Consider the following 10,833-nt stretch of genomic DNA (forward strand, 5'->3'; position numbering starts at 1 on the left):
CAAATGGGTATCTATTTACCCTGAAATCCAAAGGCTTGTGTAAGAATCTTATCACAGAGTTGGACAATGAAAAATGCATTTTAATATACTGTCTCATTTAACTCGGTCTTGAAAATCTTATTTACCTACATCAAGCATGTAAATAGATAGGAATTTATTTCAGAACAGAAACTGAAAAAGTACTGGTACAGAAGTCGTGAACACATGGGAAGGAAATGTCAGAAGTTCTGTTCAAAAATGCCTTTAGAAGTGTCTGAAGAACCTGCAAGAAACATCACTGTACTGGTCCTTTCTAGTTGCACATGCAGTACAATACTGGTTGTGTCAAACACAGCAGACAACAGATGGAGCAATGACCCTAACCCTGAGTACCACTATTTTGTTCTCTTGTCTTGAAATCTTCATTTCAGAGCATTGCAAATGGCAATGAGAGTATTTGTACTTCAATCAATGGAAGGATGGCAAAGATGGAAGGATAGAAGCAAAATAATAACTAGGAAAAGTGTGGGTTGAAGATGTAAATATAAAATAAATTTTTAAGTTTTCCTTTTTAGCTGAGCCAGTGCAATTAACATAACACCATGAAAGGCTGGCTTAATGTTGCACATTCCCATCACTGCCCTATGACATTTGCATTATTTGAGGTAACATGAGGCTGTGCAGTCTGTTATAACTGCTATAACTGCTTTCTTGTGTTTGCCCATTAAATCCCAGAGTCTGAAAAACTTCCATAAATTGAAAACTTAGATGTGGTTTATGCACAGGAAATCCCAGTCTCAATTTATTGACACCAGGTTTTCAAACACCATAGGGATAAAACTAATGAGAATCATGCTCGGACTTACCCAAGAACTGTATTTGACTAACAAGGTGAGCCAATTCAAAATTAAATAGTTTTTCAGGCTAAACAAAATCAATATTATTTATAGGATATGACAGTAGGCCTAAAATAAACATTTCTAGCTTTTAAAAAAATAGATAAAGCTATATTGATTTACAAAACATAAGGCATTAGGCTGCTCAGATACATGGAACTGTCATGTAAAAGATCTAGGTCAAGAAACACCAATAAAACTCTCATTCATCTCATTAGCTGAGGAGCACAGTGAAAGGTTAAGCAAGGTTAAAGTGGTCTGTCTAGCTCTGATACTCCTGCAGGATGACAAGCTCTTCTCCACGGCCAGGTTCAATGACCATCTCGGACTGCCCAGTGAAGGCTGTGCACTCACAGCAGGGAGGCACCGGGAGCTGCCCGTCCCCATCGCACCCAAACATGGCTGACCCTCTGCTGAGCTCAGTCTAACCACAGTGCCATCATCTACACCCCCACAGCTGGAGAATTAGATCTATAGGATGTTCTGACAAACCACACGTGGGTATGCACCAGGAGAGAAGGTAAGCCCACCTTCCTCACCCCATTCTCTCTGCTGTGGATCTCCATGAGGAGGAGGAGCAGTCCAAGTGTGCTGCTGAAGATCAGCCATAGTGGGATGCAGCCAGGAGTTATAAAGAAAAATGTACCTGACCCAGAGCTGCTGCATGGAACCTCTTTATATGTACCAAGATATAGAGAAAAGATCCATCTAATCGGGGGAAAATGCTAAAAGTAAACTGCAGCAGCTTCCACAGAACAGAAGAACCCAGGATTTGGGTTCTGTTCTAGCAAACAGTAAGGATTATATTTATTGACTCTAATACATTTCATTCACAAGAACTGATATTAGCAACACCATCTTGAAATTACAACATGAGTGCATTTTTATGTGATACTGTTTAAAGTGGGTAGACTTTGGGTAGAATGCATTATAAAGAATGAAGGATGTAATACTGTAATATAAAGGATGACAAAAAATAACACAGATGAAGTGCTGGTGGAAACAGCAGAAATTCAATAAAGATCAAGTTTCAGAGTAAGAGAATATGAAGGAAAGAGAAAGAAAAATGAATATATAATAAATATAATATGCATTAGTAATATTTGTGTAGCACTAGCTAGATGGGAAGAGGCAAAGGGCAACAGGAAGACTGGTCTAAAACCAGAGATATTCTGCCCTGACTGTGGCAAAGACCTTGGAAGATGCTCAAAGGGAAGAAATCTCCATGGAGATTTTGAAAGTTGCTAATTATTATTATTTTGCAGACGTATTTCTACTCCTGCACAAGCCCTGAGGCCCATTCACATTTCCTGAATGTCCTGGAAGATGAAATCTAGCTTTAAAATGGGAAGAGCTAAATACAAGGGGTGGTTTACAATTTTCTGTAGAAGGAGGTGGGCTGTGTGCAGAGGCCTCACAACACTGCAACCACGCTGTGTTGTCCCCAACTCTGTGAACTCATCTTTTCCAAGAATCTCCTGACACTTTCAAAGTGACCCTTATGCCCCAACCCATCATGTTTCAGGTTTTGGTTTCAAAGTGTCTTCCCACTGGATTATTGTCCTAATAAAGGATTCTGGATGAGTGTTTTTTATAGCCCAGAGAGGAAAAGACAGATGAGGGGAAGGCAAATATTGAATTGCTTGAGTTTACTCCATGCTAACATACGCACCTAGTTTTCTAAAACAGAGTTCAGTTGGTCAGGATATAAACCACTGTCAGTACTGGCAAAACCTGAGTTCCCTCATTCACTCACTTCTATAGCTACTGAATTTACAGGACTGATTACAGCCAGCATTTGAGTTGATGATATTTTAATTGAAAATGTTCAGTTGTATTGAAGGTTTTTTACTATTAGCCTTTCAGATGACAAGAGATGATGAGGTTGATGGAGCTACCAATGCAGCCAATTTTTAAGTGGGGTTTTGACTGTGAGGGTTATCATTATGGGAATCTCTAAAGTTCCTGCATGTATTACACTAGCAGAAAGTAAAAAGTGCTATTGTATTATGTATTCTGTTCAAGTTTCTCACTTGGAAATAGTTATGATTGTCATCCTTGGCCAGGTTTAAATTGACATTTTTATCACAACATTCCTGGCATAGTACTGCAAGTTACTTGCTTGTGAGTAGTTATCAGCTGGCAAAAATTTAAAAGGCGGTTGGCTGATTAAAACTGTATGCCAAGAGGTATACAAGACAACAAATAACAAAAATCAGCCAAAGACAGCAAGGATTCTTTAAAAAAAAATTAGAAAACCTTTACAGACAAAATTATACATGCATAAGTCATAAATTGCACCTCTTCATTTAATATTTGATAATCAAAAAGCTAATAATTAAAACTGGGAGGGTTAGGTCAGTCAAGTTTTACAGCTGAGCGCACTCCCTGAACATGCCCAAATCAACACTTATGAGATTAATTTAAAAGCTCTTCAAATTCTGAATCTCCAAGGTTTATGCTGTCTGTGCATTGTTTGCATAATGCAGTTTTGTACTACTAAAGCACTATAAAGGGATTATTTTCATATTCAGCATTAAAGATACAGCACAATACATAGATACCATACTGTGCTTATGCCTGAGATAGCAGGTACAGTGTCTTGCCTTCTGATTATCTACGAAGCAAATGTAGAAACATAGATGTTTTTTGAGAGAGTGTGTCCTTAGTAAAATTAATTCCCCAATGGTTTTATTAAAGTCTGCAAATTGCATTATTTTCCCATCATATTTGAAATATTGCACTTCCTTAATGCTTGCTCTAACCCATGGCATGCCATCTTCCCTGGGGTGTCTAGACATGGTGTCTTAGATTTATGTGTATGATCTCAGTGTGTTACAACATCACTCCTGACTAATGCATTATTACAATACTTACATATATTCCCAAGTGTCACTGTTTTGATTAAAAAATCACCAATCTGCATATGCACACCATCTGTGCTTCAGAGAAGCAAAACATGCAGGATAACATTTGCCTTACTCAAAATGAAATTCAGATACTACTAAAAAACAAATGGGAACCTATTTTTATGTTTTGTTTTGTAAAATAACAAAGAAAATGAATAAACTGTTTCTGTAAAACAACAGTCCACGCCTCTCATACTTTAAAACATAAGCCTTTTTTTATCTACAGAGCAAGGAGATTTACCTTTAGTAACAACAGGCAAACAATTTGCCCTTTTAGAGATAGCAAATAACATGGGAAAGAAATGTACTGCTGCAATGAATTTTAAAAATCTCAGCTCAGAACATGGGAGTTTTCAGCAGAAGGGAATGTAGTCAGCAGCAAGTCCTTTCTCAGCTGAAAGCTGCAAGAGTGGTTGTAAAAGATGAATGAGACCCTTGCTTACTGGGGTGAAATGCTTTTAAAGGACAAGAATCTGCTTATCTTTGATTGATTGCTCAGTCTGATACTTTCCTTTATAAAGTTTATTGACTACAAGCCCATAAATCAAAGAAAAACAAATCACAGGTTCAATTTGGGGGGCATTGACATCCTGCCATCTTGCAGCAATAGCTTAGAAGTCACAGGGCAGGGAGAAGGGATATGGGGGACTCATGAAGACAAAAGTATTTACTGCAGATAAACTATCATTTAAAATTTTGTAAACAATTATTCATTTGTGCCTTATCACATTTTTAAGTCAAAGGAAAAATGCAGCTACCTAAGAAGGAAAAACCAAGCTACCTAGGTTATTATTTTGATGTCGTTAAAGGCAGAATTTACAATTAACAGACATAATTCTCACTGTGCTTCTGCGCGTCTCTCTGGTTCTGTGAGATTACAGTCACATACCCACACAGCCCTCACCCGCTGTAAGAATGTCACATTTACAATTTAAACTATCAAAGCAAGAATCAGATTTCTTTCAGGGGGGTTTAAGGGCTTGGGAAACTCAAAATCTGTGTACTGCAACACCCCATACAGTTGCACGTAAAGAAGGAACTAGCCATAGATTTTTCTCATATGGGGCATACAGTATAGTATGACAGCATGATAATACAGATTAATTTGTGCCATTGACCTTGACATACTATTCTATTGTGTATTCTTTTAGAGTCAGCACTCGGGTCACTAGAACATCTGGTGTTTAACAAAAAAATCCCACTCTGAACTGCTAAATGTGTTGAAACAAATGGTACTGTACTATCATTATGCAGTGCAACCTCTCTGCTAGGGGTCTAATTTCAAGACCACCCTGACTGAACTACATTATTATGAGGGGTTTTGGAATTCACATCTTGCCACAGTACACAGAATACCTAATTATCAAAAGTAGCCTTTTAAAAGCCGGGCTGTGTTCCATGTAACTGGGACTGACTGTCACTTTCTTTCCATTTTATCTCTGGAGACATCTGGAAGGGCTAAGCCTGCACAGTGCTGAACATCCTGGCCTCGACCCAGCAGAACACTTCAGCATTCACATGTATGTGTATACACAGCCCCTGTATTTCAGCAAGACATGCTTTTAGGTTATGCATGTGCTAGAGTACCTTGCTGAAGTTATGGACTGGGTTCAGCACACTGTTTGGAAGTTGCACAGTGCTCAGTATTGTGTCTACCCCATTTTACACCCTGTTACATTCAGCTTGTGGTTGAGTCTATCCTAGTGCTCATCTCTGGGAAAAGCTGATGCAGCCTTTTACAAGAAGGCTGAAGATCTGAGAGATGATTGGTAGCAAGGAGTGGCAGCTTTGCTTTACAAAAGTATTTACATGGTGTTTAACACGAAAAAAAGAGCACAGGGTGATGATTCTGCACAGCCTCACCATCTCTCTGACACCACTGTCATCTCCATGCCTCTCTGCCACCACTCTGCTAGCTCTGCTTCCTGCAGAGATTCTCCACGTAAACAAACATAAAGGTTATTTTTGTAGTATCCTTGGGAATCCCACAAAGCTTCTATGGGAAGGATTAAGCGTTTGCAGGGGTTTGATGACCTTTACCTGACCTGAAGCAGATTGCAACATCAATTAGCATTTCAGCTTTCCCTGTTAGTAAGGATACACACAACCCAAGCTGGGCTCTTCCGACTGTGCTGTGTTTGTGCTGTGAGTCACAGTGGGCTGATTCTCCCCTGCTTCACAAATCTGCAAATTTATGTCCCAACAAAACAAGTATAAAATGCTACTACTCTACTTTTTTACCAAATTTTCCCTTGCACTGCAAGCATGGGCAGAGAGGAAACATACTAGTAGGCAAGCACTATGCATTTGACAATACCAACATTCTTTTAATAAGCTGAAAAAATCCTCACTATCAAAAGCATGGAGAATTACTATAGGCATTTATGAACTAAAACATGTGAGTCTCAAAGCCTGACAAAGGACCAATACCTTCAGCTGTGGAGAAAAAGAAAGACTGCAAAGGTGAGCATGCAGACATATTTAAAAGAGCAAGGGATGCACATGCTGAGCCAAGTAAGATGGGGCAACAGGAAGAGGCTCAAGGTTGTTCAGCACAGAAAAGTAGCAGCCCTGAAAATGTCTTTGACTCACAGCAGGGCTGGAGAAGGAGGAGAAAGTATGTGTTGTGCTGTGGCTTGAGCCAAGGTGAAGTAACTTCCAGTTGTTTCAAATGAGATTTCTGCCATGAGGTCTCAGCTGATCTCCATGACAATTTTATATATGGTTACTGAAAAAGAGAAAAAAAGTAAAAAAACCCTCAAACATGACACCACTCAATGAGAAGACAGCATTAAGCAATCAGTTGCCAAAGACCTAATCTCATTAACTTCTCCTAAGATTTCAGCCATCAGTCTGTAGCTGGCAGCTACGGGAGAACTGAGTACAATGAAACATCTTTTAAACATTATTTTTTCAGGCTATCTTCCTGATCTTTTATACTTGTTTGTTCTGCAGTTTCTTAGAAGTTACAACTGCTGAAGGAAGTAGAGAAAATCCAGAAAAAAAAAAAAATAACCTGCTCTCCTATGCAGCTTCACACCGCTGGGTCAGTGATTAACAAAGACAAGGTCCTGCTGCAGGGAAGCTAAATGGAGTTCATTATGGACATGAAAGTTAGCAGAGCCAAAAAGGTGAGACCATAGGAAAGAGGATGAAATAAGAGCCTAACAAGTGTGGATTTTACTCCCTCGGTGCAATAAGGACAGCTTTCAACTACCAACTACTGTAAAAGAAAATCTATCTAGAAAATAGGTTCTTTAAGATAGGTATTGTCCTATAATATACTACAATTATATTGTTTTGCATATATTCAAGAAAATTAAAATTCAAATGTATTGCTTAAAAAAATTCATGTTGTTCTGCAATGAGAAATCTTTGATTTGAGGATTGAAATTCTGGGTTTGTCCTTTTTCCTGAAAAAATTAGGAAAATGGAAGCATTTAAGTAGAGCAGAATGATGTCATTAAACCTGGATGGGGACATCTATTTCAAACCCTTACAAATCTATGAGTTTGTTAGCTATGCTTATTGCTTGAGTGCTTTGGAAATGTCAGTGCTTCCTGGGGGTGCTTCCTGGCAGCAGCAAACTGCCTGGAGAAGGACACTAAAGACAGGTTGCTCCTGTAACACTGAGAGAGCCTGGAACTACAGCCAGCAGACACTGGGATATGAGCGATTTTCCTGGCCCTGAAGGCTACAAGCAATAGCCTGTGTTTCACTCACAGGTAATTTCTCACCACACACTGCTGTGCTGGCTACCTGGGCAACACTAAAAGGATCAGCCCTCTCAGGGTGTCATATTTTCTCCCCAGAACTGGCAGTGATTAATATCTCTTTCAGTACTTCTGCTTTAGGACATTTCCACTTTGATTTTACACTGGTGCTAACCCCATCATCATTAGAGAAGCTGAAGTTTTCTGCTACACCTGCCAATGTCCTGTATGACCAAAGAGCCCATACAGCTTTACCACAAACCTCCCACAGAGATGTTTGAGTAGGTGGCAGTCAAGTGGTGACATGAGGCACTGGCTGTTATAGAAGTTGCTTAGAATTGAAGCTCACTTGCAAAAGGCATATTTGATGGGGAGGCTAGAAAATCAAGTACATCTCAAAATAAGTTATCTGATTAACCTCAAGAAATCAGAGTTATGAAAAGTAACAAACGAAAGTCTCAATGAACCTTCACTTCACAATACTTCAAAGGCTCTTGAAGAGGAGTGTGTAGGCAAATACCTTGAACAGAACATGTACTCCAGTAACTCCAAGGTGTAACTAAAGGTTTCAGGGAAACCAGAAGATGAAATGTGTTTGGAGGTTCTTAGTTCCAGGATTGTCTGACACCTAGAAAACTGTGAAGAAAAAGAAAAGTGGATAAACAGCTGATGAATAGCAATATATTACTTAGTCCCTCTGAGTAACCATGTCAAGGATCTCTGCAGAGATCAGCTCTGCCAATAATTTCACCTGCATGCCAACATCTTTTTTATTTCTTTTGTCATTAATGTTTTAATGTGGTATAAATTATTCTTTTGAATTATTAATCATAATTCCACTTTTGCAGGGAGTGGAATTCAGACCTTTTATGAGATATTTAGGGGATGATCTGTTGTCTAAGCAACCCTTAGAATAGGCAGGACAAATCAGATGTAAGAGTAAATTAATGTGGCATTAACTTGCTTCCAACAGCTTGTTAATGGAAACCAGTTCAATAAGAATCACATCCAAGAAGGGAGAAACTGCCCCCATTTGTACTGTTGTGCAAAGCAAACCTCAAAATAAAGCAAGAGGATGGACACAAAGAGCTACTTATCATGAGCCTCCCTAAACAACTGCAGTCTCAGCAGAGAAGACAGGGATGAAATAATGCACATCTGAGTAAACTAGGCAAGAATAAAGAGGAGCCAATGGGAAAAAAATGTAAACTTTTAGTAATCATTAAGAATTTTGATTAAACTTCCTAGGACTTTAGAGCCACATTGGGGCTGGTACACTAGTGTTCTGTGATTTAAAATTCTTAAGTATTTGGGTGAAAAATCTGTCTTGTAACGGCAAAAAAAACCTATATAAACCCAAATAATATTGAAATAATAGGAAAATAACTACTATATTGGCATATGGTGACAATCATTTTAAGAATATTGCTAAACCATGTAAGATCTTGAAAATATCATACTTTTAACTTTACTCCCCACTGTTACATGCTCTCAGACTTGAAGAGAAAATGAAGAACCTTATTTTGCTCTGATAATAACAGTTATAAAAATAGATTAACTGTCAGTATCATGAATTAGTATCACACAAGTACAGAGGCTCAAATAATAGGTTTAAGCCATAGGCGAAAGAACAAGAACACAAAGCTTATGCCTTGACCTAGGAAAGGATACCCACATCACTACTGCAGAAAATGCTTACTGAAAATGAAATTTGTATTTAATAATTCTGTGTGCTTTTAAAATCTATATTTTGTTTTGTTCTATGTGGAGACTGTTTTTGATATTAAACCATTACGCACTAGCTACAAAAGCTGATGCTCAAGATAAAAATCTACAGCTTTTAGTTCATGCTTTCAAGCTTTTTTTTTCTTTCCCCTCCTTTTTTTTTTTTTCTTTTTTTTTTTTTTAAAGAACCTCTGAAAGTCTAAATGATAACATGTTTCAAGTATCTGCTCCTTCCCTGGAGTTGAACAAAATTGAAAAGATCAAAGTTAGTGCAATCTTGTTCAAAGGTGAAGAGGTGAAATCTTATGTGTGCTGGAGGATCAGAGCAAAGAAAAATGTACAATGCTTAGTGTGCGACACCTGAAGCCCACTTTCATCAAGGTACCTCATTTTCATCTGAATTCAGAATGTATTTCATTTAATGGTAAAATAAGGAACAGCATAGGATTATCTTGGTTACAAAGAAGAGAAGCCCTTTAGTGCTAAACACTAAAAAGTAAACATCACTAATAGGTGAAAATGGTCAAATTCTTTTTAGAATTACTAAGTTCACCACATTAAATTCTCTATTTGTTCTTCAAGTAACATTTATATAATTGAGTAAGATGAAGCCGTTACACTCACAATGTTTCAAGAATCATAACACTGTTGATAGCTTCTGTTGAGTTTCTTGAAAAAACACCGTGTTTTGAAAGGACTGCAGAGAGGGACATCTAAAAAGGGTATGTTTTTTTCCATAAATCTTCATGTGACTGATGTGCCCTGACATAATGCATCACAATGAAATACAGCTGCCAAAAAAGAACTTCAAATTAAGCTCTTTTCTAGAGAGAAAGAAAAAAAAAGTGATAAGAAAATAGGTACCTTTTCAGCAAAAGCTTTTAAAGCTTTAAAAGCATGGCAAGTAAAAAAGTTCTCTCGATTTTGTCTAAGTAACTAGAAGCTAAATGGGGGGAAAAGGGTGTGAAAAATAATGCTCCAGCCTCTGAGAATTGGAGACACACTGAACACAAGACACTGTTACACAGGAAGAAAAGATGATTTTAATGTCCTTGTCCTACCTTGTCATTTTCAAACACATGGAAGATCCACTTTCCAATTATTGGGAAATGTGTTACATTATGCTAATAATGCTAGTCTGTTTTAGCATAAACACAGACTTAGACGTGGCAAAGTGGCCTCATTCAGAAGCTGAACTGAGTCACATTTCAATTGTTTCTTTTAGACTATGCAGAGTTTCTTTTGCATTATTGCTATAATTCCTAAATTCCCAAAAGCAATTTGCTGCCCAAAAGCAATAAGCATTGTGTAAATATTGTCTGTTCCGGGTCAAACCTTGACCTGAAAATCAGGTCTTCTCAGGAGTACTATAAAAGCCTTTCATATGCAACCCTGTTAGGAGCCATCCCACAAAGCCAAAAGCCCCTTTGTCAAAGATTCACTCAGCACTTTCACACCTAAATTCCCACTTTTGTCCTCTTTCAACCTCAACCCTCACAGAAAATTTGCTAAAAAACGTGTTGTCTTCCAGTGGTAGGGGCAGCAAATGAACTGCTGAAAGCAGAGCATGTTGCAGATGCTGGGGTTTGCAGACTGGGCATGAACTGAGGT

At 38.2% G+C, this 10,833-nt stretch overlaps 1 long non-coding RNA gene across 1 annotated transcript in view; it reads right to left on the minus strand.

Moving 5' to 3' along the window:
* Nucleotides 1–10,022, minus strand: part of LOC128811522 (uncharacterized) — a 55,234-nt gene extending 45,212 nt beyond the window's left edge. Inside the window, exons 1-3 of the long non-coding RNA XR_008438372.1 lie at nucleotides 9,847–10,022; nucleotides 8,018–8,133; nucleotides 6,377–6,512 (exon numbers count right to left, since the gene is read on the minus strand). This is a non-coding gene — a long non-coding RNA (uncharacterized LOC128811522). The remainder of the gene's footprint in view (nucleotides 1–6,376; nucleotides 6,513–8,017; nucleotides 8,134–9,846) is intronic.
* Nucleotides 10,023–10,833: the final 811 nt, after the last annotated feature.

Source organism: Vidua macroura, chromosome 9 (genome assembly GCF_024509145.1).
Source record: "Vidua macroura isolate BioBank_ID:100142 chromosome 9, ASM2450914v1, whole genome shotgun sequence".
NCBI lineage: Eukaryota > Metazoa > Chordata > Aves > Passeriformes > Viduidae > Vidua > Vidua macroura.